At 42.9% G+C, this 14,829-nt stretch overlaps 2 non-coding genes and 1 pseudogene across 3 annotated transcripts; 1 reads left to right on the forward strand and 2 right to left on the reverse strand.

The window, feature by feature from the left end:
- Positions 1-829: 829 nt before the first annotated feature.
- On the reverse strand, positions 830-3,832 carry LOC147417096 (photosystem II CP43 reaction center protein pseudogene; annotated as a pseudogene). The gene is made up of 2 exons (XR_015187427.1): positions 2,042-3,832; positions 830-1,993 (listed from the first exon to the last, which is right to left on the reverse strand). The product of XR_015187427.1 is annotated as a photosystem II CP43 reaction center protein pseudogene (transcript).
- Positions 3,833-4,504: 672 nt separating this feature from the next.
- TRNAM-CAU (transfer RNA methionine (anticodon CAU)) lies at positions 4,505-4,578 on the reverse strand. The gene has a single exon. It is a non-coding gene; the product is annotated as a tRNA-Met (tRNA).
- Positions 4,579-12,203: 7,625 nt separating this feature from the next.
- Positions 12,204-12,290, forward strand: TRNAS-GGA (transfer RNA serine (anticodon GGA)). The gene has a single exon. It is a non-coding gene; the product is annotated as a tRNA-Ser (tRNA).
- The last annotated feature ends 2,539 nt before the right edge of the window (positions 12,291-14,829 follow it).

Genomic DNA, 14,829 nt, shown 5'->3' on the forward strand with positions numbered 1-14,829 from the left:
CTTGTAACACTCAATCTCGACATATTATTGTTGCCATTGACTATGTGACAAAGTGGACAGAAGCTAAGGCGACATGCAAGGCTGATGCAAGGTCAACCGCTAAGTTTCTCTTTGAGAACATTATTACACGATTTGGTTGTCCCCTTGAGATTGTGAGTGACAATGGTAATCATTTTATAAATGGATTGTTAAAGGAAATCACAACAAACTTCATGATAGACCACCATACATCTGCACCTTATTATCCACAAGAAAATGGCTAAGATGAGAGCACTAACAAGACTTTAATTTCTGTCTTGACCAAAACAGTGGAAGCTCATTGCACAGATTGGGATTTGAAGCTTACATCAGCTCTATGGGCTTATCGTACTGCTTACAAAAAAGGCTATTAATTGTACACCATTCAAGATGGTATATGGCCAAGAAGTAGTTATGCATGGGAGTTTGTAATTCCTAGTTTGTGGGTAGCTTCACAAACCTTTAGTTGAGCGTTTATATATCCTTGAGAGGTTAGATGAAAGAAGACAATTGGTTGTGAAAAATTCACTTGTGGAGAAAGAAATGGTTTGACAGACATTTAAAGAATAAGGATATCAAGGTTGGGGATAAATTCCTTATGTATGGAGTGTGTAACGAGAAAACATGCAAAAAAAGGACCATATAGAGTATGCAAAATCACCCTACAAGGTACCATTTGTGTGGAAACTCTTGATGGAGTTGAAACCATTGGATTCCTCAATGGGAGTAAATTTAAAATATACTATGATTCTTTAAGCCAAGAGTATGTGCCTAACCAAATTCGGGGAGATACAATCAGAATTTAAAAGCATTAATCAAGGTAGGCTACCCCGCCTACAGAGTTTAAGGAGCCTAAGGGTGCATGAGTCATATATTCCGCAGATCGTCGCTCCTGCCATGGCTGTATATCCCTTTTCAACTTACCAAGATCTAAACCATTTGGACCTCTTAGAGGTTCTAAACCAAGGAGCACGAAGATCCCAGAAGCGCATTGTTTCGCCCCCAAAAATAATTTCTCCGGTGGGGGAACGCATTAGGTAATTTTCCTAACCCCAGTAGGTCCCTGGGCAGAACCTATGTTGGCGCCGAGACGTTGGTCTCTAACGAGGAAGGTAAAAGCTTGAGCTTGAGAAGCTTCTGGACCGGTGGGACCATAAAATTCACTAGGATATGCTGTGTTGTTGAACCAGACGAAACAGCAGGCAGTGAAGCCAAATATGGCTAGAGCTCCCAAGCTGTAGGATAAATAAGCCTCCCCGGACCACACAAAAGCTCGACGAGCCCAGGCAAACGGTTTTGTTAATATGTGCCAAATCCCGCCGAAAATACAGATGGATCCGAGCCACACATGTCCCCCGATAATATCTTCTAGATTATCTACACTCGCAATCCATCCCTCTCCGCCAAACGGAGACTTTAGTAGGTAACCAAAGATAATATTGGGGTTTAGAGTAAGATTCGTAATTTCTCTTACATCTCCGCCACCGGGTGCCATGTATCATACAACCCTCCGAAATAGAGTGCTTTGAAAACCAGTAGGAAAGCGCCGAAACCTAGTAATATTAGATGAATACCGAAATTGTAGTCATCTTATTTTTATCCTTCCAAGTGTAACCAAAGAAAGGAAAAGATTCTTCCAGAGTTTCGGGACCAATCAAAGCATGATATATGCCTCCAAAACCCAAAACTGCGGAAGAAATCAAATGTAGCACTCCGGAAACAAAGTAAGGGAAGGTATCGGCCACTTCCCCGCCAGGACCTACCCCCCCAACCCAGGGTTGCCAAGTGGGGAAGTAGAATTAATCCCTGCTCATACATAGGCTTCTCTGATACGAAAGTGAGCTACTTCAAATAAATTCATAGCTCCAGCCCAAAATACAATCAGACCAGCATGAGCTACGTGGGCACCAAGCAATTTACCAGACAAATTAATCAACCGGGCGTTCCCCGCCCACCAAGCAAAACCCGTGGTTTCCTGATCGCGACCACCCAGCGAGAGAGTTCCATTAAAGAGCGTTTCCACGGGGGGTAAAACCTCCTCGGGGAATACAAGATTTTCGTGAGGCTGATCCTGAGCTGCCATCCAGGCACACGGATCCCTTCGTTTAGTAAGATATTCTTTGTGTAGAAAGTCTCGAACTCGGGATCTTCTGCTGCACGAATTTCTTGGGAGACAAAGTCATACGCGCGCAAATTTAAGGCGAGACCAACTACTCCGATAGCACTCATCCATAAACCCGTCACTGGCACAAATAACATGAAAAAATGTAACCAGCGTTTGTTGGAAAAAGCGACACCAAATATTTGGGACCAGAAGCGATTTGCAGTTACCATCGAATAAGTCTCTTCAGACTGAGTTGGATTGAACGCCCGAAATGTGTTTGCACCGTCGCCGTCTTCAAAGAGAGTATTTTCAACTGTACACCATGAATGGCACATAGGAGAGCAGCGCCCAGAACTCCTGCAACCCCCATCATATGAAATGGATTCAGAGTCCAATTATGAAAACCTTGAAAAAACAAAATGAATCGGAAGATAGCCGCTACACCGAAACTAGGTGCGAAGAACCAACCGGATTGTCCTAAAGGGTAAATCAAAAATACGGAGACAAAAACCGCAATCGGACCAGAGAAAGCTACTGCGTTGTAGGGGCGTAATGTAGTAATTGTACGGACCTAGCCAGTTCAAATTGGCGTAACATAAAACCTATTAAGGCGAAAGAACCATGAAGGGCGACAAAAGTCCATAAACCCCCCAATTGGCACCAACGAGTGAAGTCCCCCTGTGCTTCAGGACCCCACAAAAGAAGCAAAGAGTGGGCCAAACTATTAGCAGGGGTAGATACCGCGGCAGTCAAGAAATTGCATCCCTCCAAGTAAGAACTTGCTAATCCGTGAGTATACCACGAAGTCACAAAGGTCGTACCCGTGAACCAGCCCCCCAGGGCGAAGTAAGCGGTGGGAAATATAGTAGTAAGCCGGACCAACCCACAAATACAAAACGATCTCTCCTGAGCCAGTCATCCATACTGTCGAATAAGTCTTTCGGTTCTTTGGAAGATTTTCCAATGGCAATTGTCATATCTGTTCCCACTAAGCTACCCAAACCACTTTTAGGTCCCTCATTCCTATTTCTATATTCCAGGAGTTGGTATAGTTCTCTTGAATATGAGATTACCAGATTGTTGATAAGTCATTTTATCAGAATTTGTCGTGCGAGATCAAAAATCGTAATATTTTCACAAGGCCTCTTCTTCCTTTTCCATTTTTTTTTTCACTTTTCTTTCAATTTATTCTATTCATCATTTTTGCCCAATTCTTTCTCCTCCCTGCTTGTCGTTCCAATATATCATCCCTTCTTGTCTCTGGGAGATCCCTTCTGCCACGTCAGATATTTAGTAGGTAAGCCCCCCTTTTCTTCCAGGACTTCGCTAACCATTTTAACACAACAACGAACCTGATCCAACGGAAAGTCGAGTTGTTTCCGAGAATCCGGGGTAGGTAAATACGAAATTTTGTAGTATAGTATAAGGAGTTTACACATGTTATGCATAGGAATACGCGGAACTTATGCTTTTTATTGCATCTATCTCTACTTCGAGGATATTTAGGGACTTATTCTACCAATGCCTAGGAAACCTTAAAAAAATATTTTGTCTCGACTAACAAAAATAGGTAGCAACCAGAGGGTGTGTCGGAAATTTATGCATCGAACAGGATAATTATGTCTCCATCTAGACTCCTAGCAGTGTAAACGGTTTCCAATTGTTTGAAAGATGTGGAAAAGGGGAGAGTACCAGAGACTTGTAAGAATCTTTTCAGTAATTGAAATTTGTTTTGTAATACAGTGAATAGGGGAAAAACTATTTCCCAAATTACAATTCTTCTTTTGTATCTTCTTTCGCAACTGCAGATGTAAAGATATATATCTATAAAACAATAAATAGATAAATCTATTTATTGTTTGTCTTTTCGTCAGATTTGCATTTAATTCCCGAGGTAAGAATAACCAAAATGTCTCTGGTACAAAAAAGTATATCCAACTGATTTACCGATACCGCGGGAGACAATACAATATTCTTTTTGCATGATGACTTAGTTACATTAAGATCCCCCCCCCCCCACGAACAGGGTTCGTGTTGACTCCAGTATCTTTTTTTCCTAGCCAATGGTACTGGATATCTAAATTTTGGATAACTACTCTCTCTATTAGCATCTTACATGACTATTTTAGCCCTTTGTCGGATTTGAACCGACGGCTTACGCCTTACCATGGCGTTACTCTACCGCTGAGTTAAAGGGGCCTATGTACTGTGAATAAATATAGACTGGCGATAAAATGGGGTAGAATCCCAATTTTTATTTCCTCGATTGAACTAATTAAGCTGCATCCATGGGGAAGTCAGTAGAACGGAAAGGAAAAACTGATTCTCTTTAATCCCCGGTAGGAACTTCCGGTAAATTGGAAAAAGAATTGACAATTGACTTTGCGGAGACGGGATTTGAACCCGTGACCTCGAGGTTATGAGCCTCGCGAGCTACCAAGCTGCTCCACCCCGCGTAGTTAATGCCTCTAACGTAAGTATTATACATCTCTTAAAGAATTACATTGGACATAAATAATGCATAAACAAAAAATGATGAAGATGAGTAAATTGCAGTATTTTATCTATCCATCCTATCTTATCTATTTATCTATCGATAAATAGATAAGATTTCAATTCTCTAAACAAGCGGTAGATAAGGCGGGGGGGTAAGTAGTTTTTCTACCAACTCGATTTCAACACTCCAGGCAAGACACAGGTGTGTGCCATCTCGCGGGGTACGTGTCTGGAAAAACCAAAATCTCGATAATTGGATCTGGGTCGTCCGGTTAGGGAGCACCGGTTACGGAGACGAACGCGTGCACTGTTGCGTGGTAGAGATTGCAATTTTTCGGAAATAATTAGTTTATCCTGGATCCGCAAACTATTCTAATCTCTCGTCTCAAAAATTGGCGAAGAAGATTATATTTTTTTCACCAATTTTTTCTTACTATTCTCCTTTTCAATAAGACTTTTTTTTGCCATAATTGGTAGGTAGAGGTGAGCAGAGTTGTATTATTACTACGAAACAAGTAGGCAGTCGGTGTGCCGAGTAGAAAGGATAGTGAGGGTAAATCTGACGCGGGAACAAGCAATTTTGTAGTTGAACAAAGATGAAGACTAGCCAAATTTACCTGATGTAGATGCTATCAAGAAAGCTGCGTAGGTAAATATATAACCCACGGAGAAGTGCGCTAATCCAACCAGTCGCGCTTGAACGATAGAAAGGGCAACCGGTTTATCTTTCCACCGTATCATATTTGCAAGAGGCGTTCTTTCATGAGCCCAAGCTAAAGTTTCGATGAGTTCTTGCCAGTAACCGCGCCACGAAATCAAAAACATAAACCCGGTAGCCCACACGAGATGCCCAAACAAAAACATCCATGCCCACACAGATAAGCTGTTCATACCAAAGGGGTTATAGCCATTAATAAGCTGCGAGGAATTTAGCCATAAATAATCTCTTAGCCATCCCATTAGATACGTAGAAGATTCGTTGAATTGAGCAGCATTGCCCTGCCATAAAGTGATGTGTTTCCAGTGCCAATAGAAGGTAACCCATCCAATTGTGTTCAGCATCCAAAAGACAGCTAAGTAGAAAGCATCCCAGGCAGAAATGTCGCAAGTTCCCCCTCGGCCGGGGCCATCGCAAGGAAAACTATAACCAAATTCTTTCTTATCCGGCATCAACTTGGACCCGCGTGCATCTAAAGCACCTTTCACCAAAATTAGTGTAGTGGTGTGTAAACCTAAAGCAATGGCGTGGTGAACGAGAAAATCCGGGACCAATCGTTAAAAATAACGAATTATTGCTACTGTTAACAGCGTCTAACCAGCCAGGTAACCACAAGCCCCGACCAGCATTACTTGCCGGACTATCTACTGAAGATAGAAGCACGTCAAAACCGTATGAAACTTTACCATGAGCAGATTGAATCCACTGAGCAAATACGGGTTCAATAAGAATCTGTTTTTCCGGAGTCCCGAAGGCTAGCATTACATCGTTATGAACATAAAGACCTAACGTATGAAAACCCAGAAATAAACTAGCCCAACTTAGGTGAGATATAATTGCTTCTTTGTGCTCTAACATTCTTGCCAACACATTATCTCTATTCTGCTCGGGATCATAATCTCTAAGAAAGAAGATGGCTCCATGTGCAAAAGCTCCTGCCATGATAAACCCGGCAATGTATTGGTGGTGAGTATATAGTGCTGCTTGGGTCGTATAATCCTGCGCTAGAAAAGCATAGGCGGGTAAGGAATACATATGTTGTGCAACAAGGGAGGTGATGACTCCCAAAGCAGCTAAAGCAAGTCCTAATTGGAAGTGGAGAGAATTATTCACCGTATCATAAAGTCCCCGGTGTCCACGTCCCAGCTTACCTCCCGGGGGAATGTGAGCATCCAAAATTTCTTTCATGCTGTGTCCAATACCAAAGTTAGTTCTGTACATATGGCCGGCAATTATAAACACGACGGCTATTGCTAGGTGGTGATGAGCCATATCAGTTAGCCACAAACTTTGAGTTTGTGGATGGAATCCCCCCAGAAAAGTTGGAATAGCTGTTCCTGCTCCTTGGTTGCTATTGAACAAATGGGTGTTAGAGTCAGGATTTTGCGAGTAAACGCTCCATTGACCCGAAAAAAAAGGTCCCAACCCCTGGGATGCGGGGCAGTGCGGGCAGTAGTCAATAAATCGTTCCATCTGACATGCCCGCCCCTTGCTTCGGGAATAGCTACATGAATCAAGTGGCCTGTCCAAGCTAGGGAACTCACTCCAAATAATCCTGATAGGTGATGATTAAGACGAGATTCAGCATTTTTGAACCAGGAGATGCTTGGTTTCCATTTGGGTTGGAGGTGTAACCAGCTAGCTAGTAGGAAACAAAGCAGCAACAGCTAGCAGAAAAATGGCTCCGGTGTAGAGATCTTCGTTATTGCGTAAACCAATAGTGTACCACCACTGATATACGCCGGAATAGGCAATATTGACCGGGCCCGCGGACCCCCCCCGGGTATAGGCTTCGACCGCCGGTTGACCAAAATGAGGATCCCAAATGGCATGGGCAATCGGCCTGACATGTAATGGGTCCTGTACCATGTTTCAAAGTTGCCCTGCCAAGCTACGTGGAACAAATTCCCAGAGGTCCATAGAAAAAATAATAGCTAACTGACCAAAGTGAGATGCAAATATTTTTTGATAGAGACGTTCTTCGGTAGTATCGTCATGACTTTCAAAATCATGCGCAGTGGCTATGCCAAACCAGATACGACGAGTAGTTGGGTCCTGGGATAGACCCTGGCTGAACTTTGGAAATCTTGATACCATAATGTTTCTCAAATCCTCCTAGCCATTATCCCACTGCAACGATTCTCGCCAGGAAGAATGCCCAAGTTGTGGCGATTCCACCCAGAAGGTAATGAGTTACTCCCACTGCACGTCCCTGTATAATACTCAGAGCTCTGGGTTGGGTAACAGGAGCAACTTTCAATTTGTTATGAGCCCAAACTATAGATTCAATAAGTTCTTGCCAATAGCCGCGACCACTGAATAGAAACATTAAGCTAAAGGCCCAGACAAAATGAGCCCCTAAGAATAGAAGCCCATATGCAGATAATGAAGAACCATATGACTGAATGACTTGAGAAGCCTGTGCCCACAAAAAATCTCGCAGCCATCCATTGATTGTCGTTGAACTTTGTGCAAAGTTTCCTCCAGTGATGTGGCTCACTGCTCCCTGTTCACTTACACTTCCCCATACATCCGATTGCATCTTCCAGCTGAAATGAAATATAACCACTGAAATAGAGTTGTACATCCAAAATAGCCCCAAGAATACGTGATCCCAAGCAGATACCTGGCAGGTGCCCCCCTTCCGGGGCCGTCGCAAGGAAAGCGAAAACCAAGATTTGCTTTGTCGGGTATTAGTCGAGAGCTGCGTGCAAATAAGACGCCTTTCAATAATATTAGTACAGTAACATGAATTGTGAATGCGTGGATGTGGTGCACCAAAAAATCTGCGGTGCCTAATGGAATTGGAGCTAAGGCCACCTTGCCGGCCACTGCTACTAAGTCGCTCCCACCCCAGGCCAAGCTGGTGCCTGCTGTTGCGTTAGGTGCAGTCGATCCAGGAGCCAAGGCGTGAGTATTCTGGATCCACTGGGCAAAGATTGGTTGCAGTTGAATAGCGGTATCCGAAAACATATCTTGAGGACGCCCCAAGGCACTCATAGTATCGTTGTGAATATACAAACCGAAGCTATGAAAACCAAGGAAGATGCAGACCCAGTTAAGATGTGAAATTATTGTATCACGATGACGAATGACACGATCCAACAGGTTGTTGTATTGAGTAGTTGGATCATAATCCCTTACCACGAAAATAGCTGCATGTGCAGCTGCTCCCACTATTAAGAAACCCCCTATCCACATGTGATGTGTAAACAAAGAAAGTTGTGTTGCGTAGTCGGTAGCTAAGTAGGGATAAGGCGGCATAGCATACATGTGGTGAGAGACAATAATTGTTAAGGATCCCAAAGTGGCAAGATTAATAGCTAATTGAGCGTGCCATGAACTTGTCAAAATCTCGTAAATACCCTTGTGTCCCTCACCCGTGAAAGGTCCTTTATGAGCTTCTAGTATTTCCTTCGTACTATGCCCGATACCCCAATTTGTCCTGTACATATGACCAGCTACCAAAAAGAGAACCGCAATGGCCAAATGGTGATGTGCGGTATCAGTCAACCACAGACCCCCTGTTATCGGGTTCAATCCGCCGCGAAAAGTTAGAAAATCCGAGTATTCCGACCAGTTCAAAGTGAAAAACGGAATTAATCCTTTTGCAAAACTTGGATACGTCTGAGCTAGAAGATCACGATTAAGGATGAGTTCGTGAGGAAGGGGTATTTCTTCGGGGTCAACACCTGCGTCTAGGAGCTGATTGATAGGGAGCGATACGTGTATTTGATGTCCCGCCCATCCTAGCGATCCCAATCCCAATAGACCGGCCAAGTGATGATTCAACATGGATTCGACATTTTGAAACCAAGCTAATTTTGGAGCAGCCTTGTGATAGTGAAACCAACCAGCAAAAAACATTAATCCAGCAAAAACTAAAGCACCCACGGCTGTGCAATAGAGCTGTAACTCGCTAGTTATTCCGAAGCTCGCCATAGTTGGAAGAATCCGGACGTTATTTGCACGCCCTGAAACCCCCCGCCCACATCTCCATTAAGTATTTCTTGACCCACTATTGGCCAAACAACTTGGGCACTGGGTTTTACGTGTGTGGGATCATTCAGCCATGACTCATAGTTGGAAAAAACGGGCTCCATGAAAATACATCCCGCTCAACCGAATGAAAATAATAGCTAGTTGGCCAAAATGCGCACTAAATATCTTACGGGATATATCCTCCAAGTCATTGGTATGACTATCAAAATCATGGGCATCGGCGTGTAGGTTCCAAATCCATGTAGTGGTACTGGGACCCTTAGCTAAATTTCTTGCGAAATGTCCAGGCTGAGCCCACTTCTCGAAAGAAGTTTTTACAGGATCCTTCTCTACCATAATTTTGACTTCTGGTTCTGGCGAACGAATAGTCATTGGGACTCTCCTCTCTTCGAGCAGGGGATAGCAACAACCTACCAACAGGAGATATAAAATTTCTGAGAATTGGGGGTTTCATTAACATGCAAGAATCTGTTACTTCCCTCCAAATTTGAAAGTTGAACGTCTATAGTGAAGAGATCATGTGGGATAGGCTTTCGGTGGTATTATTACACGGCTTAGCGGCGCCTGATGGACTTGATAAGTAATACTAATTGCCCCCCCCCCCCGGGGGGGGGGGGGGTCGACGTCTGAGAAACAAAAAGTTTTACTTACTTTGACTTCCCTATTTAGGAAGTCACGCTACTCTCGTACTGTTGTTCCAACTCTCCCACCGATGAGACGGGGAGAAGCGTCCCGTAATTTTCAGCCAATTCTGTGCTTCGGCATAATTGTCGGGGGAAAGTGCTATTGCCCGTCGCCAATACTCAGCAGCCTGATCAAACCAAGCTTCCGAAATTTCTAAATCTCCTTGATAAATGGCCTGTTCCCCTCGACAAGAATGGATGATTCCTTTCCCAGTAATCTCCTCCTTCAGAACCGAACTTGGGGGTTTCCCACCCCATACGGCTCATATGACTGCACTCCCACCCTTTGGGTGAGGGATGAATCCTACTCCGAGGTGAGGTGTGGGAAAACTAAAAATAGCCAGGTTTTCAATTCTATTCGTTCCAAATAAAACCTTTTCCGTACTCACAGCTATTGGGAAGAGAATAAAATCTCTCCCGTCACTAACTACCCTATCTCAACATGGATCTTTCAAAATGAGAGAAATTTTTTCCTTTGGGATTTGGTACTACGCCGTGTCTCGCCACTTAGTGCTTTTTCAACTGCCTCTTCTACAGAAACGAGTTGCATAAATCTTTGATGAGCCAGCTTCATTGTATCGATCCAGATTTTCAATGAGAAATCCTTACGACGCTGCATCCCCTTATTTAGTTAAATTATCCATAGGAAGGTTAGGCCGGTTACCTCCTCCGAACTCGGATTGTTTGGAAGGGGGCTAAATCCCGCAGCTCGTGGCAACTCCCGTCTAGAAAGATGCTTGGGGGAAGCCTTTTTTTTTATCGGTTGATTGATCATGAACCGAGGAGTCCCGAGGTGTAGATAGTCGCACGTGGTGGCAGATCACAGCCATATTATTAAAAGCTTGTGGCAAAAAGGAATTACGCTCCGACGCTTGAAAGTAGTATTCCAAAGCTTTTGCATGGTTACCATTACTGGTATGAATAGGACCTATATTGTGGGGTATGTAACTTCGGTCGTAAGAATCAATCTCCAAACGCATGGCTTTGTAGTAACTTCCCGAAGCTTCTGCATATTCTCCCTCTGATTGGGCCGACATCCGTTACGGTTGCTTACGCAGAAAAGCCCCGATTCAAAACCGCACGTGAAACTTCTGTATCATACGGCTCCTCCTGCCCAATTTAATTTACGAGGAAGCAATTTGAGAAGTTTCATTACTCCTGCTCTTGATAAGATTTCTAACCAGGCGGGGGTTAGTGTATGACAAAATCGGTATCTAACCATCCTTCTTACAAGGAGTTTTCTTTTTTTATTGGATCGATTGCGTTGCCGTCAATGAATTAGTGGTAGCTAAACTCCCTGGCAATTTCTTCGTTCCCAACGCTTTGTTTCTCAGAGGATTATTCACCCCGGCAATCTCCGATGATCTAAGGGATATCCAAAATACAAACGGGATGGTTGCTTGTTACCCCAATCGCAATTAGTCGTTATCGCGACTCCGGAGTTGTCGAAAACGCATAACATCTTTTGAATTAAGAGGTTGACGAAGAGTTTGTATTGCCGATTTCTCTAGTGGTGTATACCCCCTCCACGCTTACTCCTAAGATTTCCACGTATCACCAATTAACAGGTTTAACCTCCTGCTTGCTCGATACCTCGATCCGCGGGAGACGGGAGCCGTAGCTTGCGGGGCTGCATCAATCGTGGATACGCAACCGAAGGATTTGTTCGGCATTCGAAAAACACCTTTCTCAAATGTGGGCTTTTCAAATTGAGAGTTTTCTCCAATTAAGTGGGAATAGTGCTAAATTACCTCCCTTCTCGAATCGCACCATCCCTGTAGTATATAGAAGCTTCCCTCTCCCTCTTAGTAGTAGGTAGAATTCGTATGAGAATATCCGCTAGAATTGTGAAAGTTTTATCAATAAAATTATCATTTCTCTGCGACCTAGGCATAATCAAAATTACTCCTTGTTTTCTTTTTATTACTTCACCTATTACTAATCCGTCAGTTGAAATTACGGAAGAAAGGTAAGAAATCTATTTGGAGAATAACTTGGAAGAGAGAAGTAGTCGAGTGATAAGTGGAATGAGATTTTAATTGGTGTCGGAAACTTCCGTCACGTTTCACCCCTATTTCGAGGGGTACTTAGTGAAACGGATACCCGCAAATTACTTGCCACTTCATCGCCTAAAGTCATAAAATAAAATCAGAGGTTTCACTGGTGAAATATCGCAGCTCGGGGAAAGGTGGCCGAGTGGTTTAAGGTGTGGCACCGGAAATGCTATGTAGATTTCTAGCTACCGAGGGTTCGAATCCCTCCCTTTCCTATTTCTATTATTACTTTCTCGGGATACTTTTGTCTATTCCTTGAAATGTAGTTGAACAATTATCTTGGAAAAGATGAAGTCGGAATAAGAGTTTTAATCTGTTTCCGGATACGGATAAAAAGGAGTTGAAAGAATACTTCAACAAAAACGATAGATGGGGGCTACTCTATCTCTTCACTTCGGTATCAAATGGACCGAAATAGCGCATAACTATAACTGGGAAACAACGTCGTGGGCCAAATCAACTTTTTTTTTAATCGGAAAATATTCCGTCACCCTCGAAACTAGAAGAGAAGGTTTTTAAATTTCAAGACTTAGAGGATTAAGAGGTAGACGGAATAGCTTTTCATGACTTTCTGCTAATCCGCCCCCCAACTTGCATCATTCGGAGTTTTCCAACTAAGTATTTTCAGGACAAATATCTACAAAGTATTTGATTGAATCGAATAAAAGCTTCTTCTACTAAGCTTTTCGAGAGTAATACTCAACAACTAACAATTCATTGATATCCAAATTGACGGATTCCCGGTTGACCAGATGGTTGACTAATCCCGTTGGTTCACCCGTTTTCGAAATAGACAGAGTTAGGTGATCTGGTACTTCGTTCCCACTGAGAGACTCACTCTTCGGAGCATTGGCAGAAGTTGGTCGGTTCCGAATACTGATAATATCCCTAGGTTTACATCGATAGCTTGGTATATCCACAACGCGATGGTTTACCAAAATATGTCTGTGACAAACCAGCTGTCGGGCAGCGGGAATTGTGGAAGCCATGCCTAACTGAAAAATAATATTATCCAGACGCATCTCAAGCAGTTGCAACGGAACTTGACCTGTCGAACCCCTAGTTCTTCTAGCAATGCGAACATATCTTAGTAATTGGCGTTCTGTCAATCCATAGTTAAGACGTAATCTCTGTTTGGCTTCCAAACGCACGCAGAATTGAGAAATCTTTCTCGACGTTGATTGGTCAACAGCAAGTCGAAATTCCCCAAGTTAGACGTATTACTCTTACCCGTACCCGTAAGTCCTGGCAAATTTTTTAGACGACGCATCAATTTTAGACGAGGTCCTCGATACCGAGACGTAAAAACTCCTTTTCTATAAAATAAAATGAATGTTTTCCAAGTGGCAAAAAAAAAACTATGGGGTCGGCACGGAAATATTATTCATATCCACCACCAAATTTGGTAGAAGTTAATTGAAAATAGTATCTGTAGAAATCATAACATATAGTTAAAAAAAATTGATAAATATCCACTTCGACTTGTTAAAAGTATTTGAATAGAAAGATGGGTGGAGTAGACGGAGATTCATTACTGGTGCATACAAAAATTTGTACTGAATGAGATGAATACGTTATGGCATATACATTTACATAAAGATTCTGTAAAGGAAACTTGCATATAGTAATGTGACAGGTGTATTGCTTCGAGTACTGTGTCCATATATACTTACTTTAGTGCTGAAGAGAAAAAAAAAGTGGAGGATAAGTCAATTGTTGCCAATTGATAGACAGAGTTTCTCGTGCGTATTCCCATTCTTAGCGAACGGGAGGCAAGGTTGGGAAAGAGCGCTGTAGAACAGAAGCGAAAAAAGTAGAATGTTTAGATTAGACATGCGCATATTTGTACATATGTGCTAATCTTTCCCACTTGATGACTTTTCACCTGGATAGAATGGAAGCAAGTTGACAAATAAAAGGAAAGTGCACCAAAATTACTTTGAACTTTCGATAATGAGGAAATATCTAGGTATTTTCCTTCGCGGTTCCTTGGGGCCTAAAGGTGGGGATATGGCGAAATGGTAGACGCAGCGGACTCAATCGGATTGAGCCTAGGTATGGAAACGTATCAAGTGGCAACTCCCAGATTCAGGGAAACCTGGGATTATTCAGCAGGCAATCCTGAGCCAAATCCCGTTCCACGTTGTGGAGTAGTGATCAGATCGCTAAAAAAGCGGGATAGGTACAGAGACTCGAAGGGGGTTATTCTAGCGGGCGAACTATTAATAACTAGTTTTCAAATATTGAAATGTTCGATGTGGTTGGCCGCATGAGGTAAAGCAGATAGAAAGATTGAAGTGGAGTTGGGAAAAAGGATTTCAGTCTTCGGAAGCAAGCTCATTTTAATGAGCTTAAAAAAAGCAGTCATACGCGGAATCGGGCCAATATTCAGTCTCAAAAGCACTAAGTATACCTACTATCTCATATTGGTGCCGCCAGTTCTGACATCTCCCCCCCACCCGTCCTACCTAAGATCTCATCACATTTCTACGACTACTCTTCCCCCCTCAACGGATGAACCGGCAACAAATCTAATTTTTTTTTTTCGCGAATAAAGGTAGAGCCCCATTCTACAAAGTTACCTATAATATAGGAGTGACGCAAGTTGCAGTAGAAGGAAAATCCGTTGGCTTTGGCCGTGAGGGTTCGATTCCCTCTATCCCCAGCAGTGAAACGTATTGGTTTTTTCATTTTCATTAGCATCAAATCCGATTGATCTAATTGCAATCAAAATTGGGAAATCAATTTAAACCC

The sequence above is a fragment of the Adiantum capillus-veneris genome, unplaced genomic scaffold, assembly GCF_014529385.1.
Source record: "Adiantum capillus-veneris isolate H3 unplaced genomic scaffold, ASM1452938v2 Hic_scaffold_325, whole genome shotgun sequence".
NCBI lineage: Eukaryota > Viridiplantae > Streptophyta > Polypodiopsida > Polypodiales > Pteridaceae > Adiantum > Adiantum capillus-veneris.